Source organism: Pipistrellus kuhlii, unplaced genomic scaffold, assembly GCF_014108245.1.
Source record: "Pipistrellus kuhlii isolate mPipKuh1 unplaced genomic scaffold, mPipKuh1.p scaffold_m20_p_12, whole genome shotgun sequence".
NCBI lineage: Eukaryota > Metazoa > Chordata > Mammalia > Chiroptera > Vespertilionidae > Pipistrellus > Pipistrellus kuhlii.
In genome coordinates, this window is record NW_023425427.1 from 9,684,753 (window position 1) to 9,690,887 (window position 6,135).

The following is a 6,135-nucleotide window of genomic DNA, read 5'->3' on the forward strand; positions in this document are numbered from 1 at the left end:
TTGCTTGCATAATAAAGTGGGGAAAATGTATAAAATATCTGAACAGACAATTCATAGAATTCAAGCAGCCAACAAAAGAATGAAAAGGTATTCCACTTCACCAGTAACTGGCAAAATGAACATGAAACCACCAATGAGAGGCAACTGCCAAATATTGGCCAAGATTTGGGGGAGGGAGCACATTCACCTACTGTTGGTGGGAGAAGAAATTCATGAAGATTTTTTCAAATGGCAACATGGCAACTGCAAGCATAAATATAATTTAGGGTCTACAATTCCTCTTCTAAGCATCTCTCCTGACCAAACAGCTGCCCACGGGCATACTGTGGACAAGAACATAGTAGGATTGTTGGTAATACTTGCTGTACATCCCCTAAATACCCAGCAAAAGTAGAATGATTAAATGACTGTCACACATCTGCCCAGTATAATAGACTACTATATAAAAAGAACTACACAGAGTGACTTAAGTTATACTGAAAATAGATGTTGTTCAGTAAAATAGTAAGATTCTGGTCATTCTATATATTAAACGTTTTATTTCAAAAAGTATATATGAATGGATAGGGAAAATGTGATATGTACAATAGAACATTATTTAGTTTTGAAAAGGAAAGAAATTCTGACATATGCTACAAGAATAAACCTTGAGGACATTATGCAAAATGAAATTATAGTGTATGAGTCTACTTTTAGGATGCCACAACTGAGTGCTTGTGTCCCCCCTGAGTTCATATGGTGAAACCTGATCCCCAGTGTGATGGTGTTTGGAGATAGAGCCTTTGGAAGATGATTATTAGGTCATGAGGGTGGAGCCCTCATGAGTGGGATTAGTGCCCTTGTAAACAAGACCCCAGAGTGGTCCTTGGCCCTTCTACCAAGTGAGGACACAACAGAAAGAGCCATCTATAAACCAGAAAGCCAGCTCTCAACAAGACACCTAACCTGCTGGCATCCTGATCTTAGACTTCCAGCCTCCAGAACTTTGAGAAGTGAAATTATAAGCTTCCCAGTCTATAGCATTTTGTTGTAATAGCCCAAATGGACTGAGACATATGAGGTACTCAGAGTAGTCAAAATAATAGATAGTCTAGCCAGTGTTGCTCAGCAGTTAAGCATCCACAGAGGAACCAAGAGGTTACCAGTTCATTTCCCAGTCAGGGCACATGCCCAGGTTACGGGCTCCATCCACAATAGAAGGCTTGCAGGAGACAACTAAATGATGATATTCCTCTCTCATCAATGTTTCTCTCTATATATCCCTCTCTCTTCCTCTCTCTCTAAAAATCAATAAAAACATATTTTAAAAAATTATAGATACAGAAAATAGAGCAGTGCAGTAAAAATTCATGTGGAAGATAAACACTAAATTCTGGAGAATGGTAGGAATGCAATCAGGATGGTCTATGTGGGGATTTCCAGGAATGGTTTCTTTTTAAAAAAGAATCATACACACACACACATGATTCCATTGTCCTTTACATGTAGAGAAAGAAAACTGGAGAACACACGCACACAAAACTGTCGATAGTGGTTGAGGAGACAGGCAGGTGTGGAGATGTGATGTAAAGAGGAATTTAATTTATTCTATTTTATATCATTCTAATTTTTCACACTGAGAATGTATTGGAAGTGGATGTTCATACAAAAACTCCTTCTGCCTTTGACTATTTCCAGCAATTGGCTCAACGGCATTATTTTGTACCTCCCATCTCCAACTGTATGTAGCAGAGAGCATAGCTCACACAGTTGTCAATGTGGAAATTTATAATTAAGTTTTAAGTTCATACCGCAAGATAAACTGCTGCTTTTTAAGTAAAAATGAAGTTGGAACATGAAAAGGGCAGAATTTGAATTCGGGCTGAAAAGTGGGTGGGGATATAGAGTGGGGACCATCCTCCTTCCTTCTTCCTCTTCCCAGATCTCTCTCTCTCCCTCTCTCTCTCTCTCTCTCTCTCTCTCTCTCTCTCTCTCTCTCTCTCTCTCTCTCTCTCTCTCTCTCTCTCTCTGTGGGCTCTGTCCTTTGCAGGCTGGGGGAAATGCTAAGCTCTTGGTGGGTGGATTGCAGATGCAACACTGTTACATAATGAGAAACTGCATGTGGCTGTTGAGTGAAGGACAGAGAGTAATTAGTTCAACGGAGCCAAGAGGTACACAGATCTCTGGCCATGGCAGCCATACAATGCCAGCCCACGGGGTGAAGGATGAGGGCGTTACTTTGGTGACCAAGGTGTAGCTGGGCCATTCTATTCTGTCACGATGGGGGGAGGAGGGGGGACTCATGTAGGATGAAAGCAACCTTCTCTGTTACCTGAGGGAAAAGAAGTCAGGCTGTGGTCTCCTGTCTTGGAGGACTGCTGGTGCCTTCTGCCTGGTGGCATAGAATCGGCCTTGTTGCTAAAGTGTCAAGCAGCCACACAAAGCGGTAGTGGCGACTTGAACCAACTTGCTTGGATTCCTCGAACCCTTCCCACAGGATCCGCTGCGTCATTTGCAGGTCCTAATGCCAAATGAAAATAGGAGGCCCCTTGTTCAAAATTAAGCATTTCACGGAGGTGACAAGAGAGGATTAAACCAAGCACAGGTTCCACCTAAGCTCAAGGCCCCGGGAGGCTGTCTGGTCTCGAGCTTTGCCATGCTCATAAATACACACTCAGTCCTCACCTTCCTCCCACTCCTCCGTCTCTCACGGTCCAGTTCCTCCCACACACTCTCTCAAAGCCTCCCCTCTTTTGTTGTTGTTAATCCTCACCCTAGAATTTTTTCCCTCACTGATTTTTAGAGAGAGTGGAAAGGGGGGAAAATAGTCAGAGATTGGCTGCCTCCTGCATGCACCCCAACAGGGGCTAGGGATAGAACCTGCAACCCAGACACATGCCCTTGACCGGGAACCGAACCCGCGACCCTTCAGCGCTTGGGCAGGTGCTCTAGCCACTGAGCACCACTGGCCAGGACCCCTCAGTTCTTGCATCTTCCAGTTGTTACTGGAAACACTCCTGTACTTGTTTTCGGAATCAGTCTGTGGATTAGGATGAGGAGGGGCTGGGAGATGTGGACTCCCCATCTGCAGATTGATCTCCCAACAGAGATCACTTTAACTAGCTTCTCCCGAATCACCTGCAGGCAATACCCCTCCCCACTGAAACCATTACCCTTCCAAAGGCAGCGGTCTCATCTCATAGGGTGAATAAATATTTCTTCTATTAAGAACTTATTGCCCCGGCCGAGTGGCTCGGTCCATTGAGCATCATCCCATACAGCAAAAGGAGGGAGGTTCTATTCCCAATCAGGGTTTGATCCCGGATCAGGGTGTGTGTAGGAGATGAATGATGTTCTTTCTCTAGTCTCTTTCTCTCTCTCTCTCTCTCTCCCCGCCCCCTCTCAAATCAATTGCACAATTTAAAAATTAGAAATATTAGAAATTTTTCTTATAACAAAATAGCCCTGGCATTACTGTGCTCCAAGCATTTTCTTTGGCCCGTTTTTATCACAAAGAGCTCCCCATTAGCTGAATGTTTTAAAATGACAGAGCTGCCTGGAGCTAGTCCCTGATTCCCCAGTTTTCTCTCTGAATGAGAGAGGAAGCTGATGTCTATCATCACACCACATCTCAACGGGTCTGAGAGCAAGATGGGTGAGGAAGCCTGAGTCTTAGGGGCAACAAAAGGTAGTCAGTTCGATTCCTGGTCAGGGCACATGCCAGGGTTGCAACTTGATCCCTGGTGGGGGGCACGCAGGAGACAGACAATCAATGTTTTTCTCTCTCTCCCTACTCCTTCCTCTCTCTCTCTAAAAATAAATTTTAACAAATCTTAAACACACACACACACACACACACACGTTTTGCCTCTTCTCACACCTCAAACCTTTTCAAGCATCCCTCACTCTGCAGAACTTTGTCTCCAAGTGAACACCTCAGTTTTCTCCGTCTCATAACACCTCTGTATTTTTTTAATATATATTTTAATTGATTTCAGAGATGAAGGAAGAGAAAGAGATAGAAACATCAAGGATAAGAGAGAATCACGGATTGGCTGCATCCTGCATGCCCCTCCCTGGGGGACAAACCCATAACCCAGGCATGTGCCCTGACTGGGGATCAAACCGTGACCTCCTGGTTCATAGGTCGATGTTCAACCTCTGAGCCATGCTGGCCCGGCATCTCTGTATTTTTGCTCATCTTCTTTCTTTTCCTTTACTCATCTTTTCTACCTCCGTTAGAACTCTGTTCCACTGACAGCCCTGTCTTCCTGTCTCTGATCTCCATTCCTTCCTTCCCCAGGTCCTTCCTTTCTGCATATAAATCCCCCAAATATCTCCCATGTTGAATAACTTTCCCTTCACCCCAGCTTGCCCTTCAGTTAGCATGGCATCTGGTTCCTTCCCTTGGTGGCCAATGCACTGAACAAAAACCCTCACGCTTTGTTTTCACTTCCTGGCCTCCCACACATCCTCAGCCCACAGCAATCTGGCTTCCTCCTGACCTCTCCACTGAAACTGGTTTGACAAAGGTCAATAGCCTCCTTTTGCCAAACTCCGGGGGGAATTTTCAGTCCTTATCTCACTTGACCTCTCTGTGAGCATCTCCTGTCAATTGCCCCATTCTTCATGGAACTCACTTCCCTGGGTCTCCACACCCCGCTCTGCAGGTTCACCTCCCACCCACGTGGCTTCTCAGTCCCTTTCACAGGAACAGCATTCTCCCTTGTAGTGACAGCGGAGAGACAACACCGGCAGTCAGAGGTAGTACACAACACTTAGAGGTCCCAGTGGTATTTCCTATCAGGGATTAGAATTCCACTAACTGTTAACCAAGAGCTTGGCAAACACAGCACAGAGGTATCTAAAGGAGTGAAAGACACCTGTGTCCAGGTGCCCAAGCAAATCCTATGGAAAATTCTACACTCTCTTTCAGGTCTTCAAATATCTTCCAAGTTCCCAGAATCCTTCCTACCAGGGTAGAGGTATCCACTAAATAGACACTCCAATGCCATCTGGCTCTCGGACATCAAATAAAGCAAAACAATACAAACCACATGAGCTCACAGCTCTGAGAACCAAGGGTGAGAAGATGGATGTACCTCTCCCCCTTCACACATCATAAGAACAGGAGCTTCGCTGTTCTTCCCCAGCTCTCTCCTGCACCATCAGTTTCTTCTCACTCCTGGGTCATTCCCATCAGCATACAGACATGCTGCCGCTCTTCTCATCTTGGAAAAAAGCAGTATCGAAGGGACGTTGTCTTTTCTCTGACTTAGCTCTGACTTAGCATTAGGCCCTCAAGGTCCATTCATGCTGCAAAAATGGCAGGACGGTCTACTTTGTCATGGCTGAGTAATATTCCATTATGTATATATAAGCTTTTCTTGCCCATCCTGTATATATATATACATACATACATACATACATACATACATACATACAGGATGGGCAAGAAAAGCTTTACCGTATTTTCTGGCGTATAAGACGACTTTTGAAACGAAAAAAAGTCAACCGGGCTTTTTCAGTGGTCTGAATTCAGGTCTCAGCAGAGGGAACAGAGAAAAGAGGACAGATAGAAAGCACCTTACTTGGAAATCTAGGTAGCTGTGCGTGTGCATGCATGTGTGTAAACTAAAGCCCTGGAAGCTGCCTTCTGCAGTGGGTCCCTCTCTGAGGGTGTCACTGATGGGAGAATGGTCTCTCATTATGAGGAGTGGCCTGGGGGCTGAGCATGGGAGTGGGCACCCACAGACAGGTGCCCGGATTTCTGAGAACTGAGAGCAATGGCAGGAGCGCTGGGTTCGCATGGAGGCTGCTGCAATCAGCCACCCGTCTTCCGTGTGGCCAACCAGCCAGAGGGTCAAAACCAGTCTCTGGGGTCAAAACTGCACCTCTAGGATTTACATTTACCAAAGTACGGGAATCAGAAAGGGGAGGAAGACGTCTGTGGAATTATGCCACTTGAGTTTTGAAAGAAACCTGACCTTCTTTGAACTCCAGCTGTTAAAGCAGCACACATCCGTTATTTAGTTCGTTTTGGTCATCTTTCACATTGAAATTAGATCCCCCTCCCCCCCATCATATAAATAGCACGTGGTGATCTTTAATCATCCAAACTATTCATATAACTATCTGGGCAACAAATGCCACCTA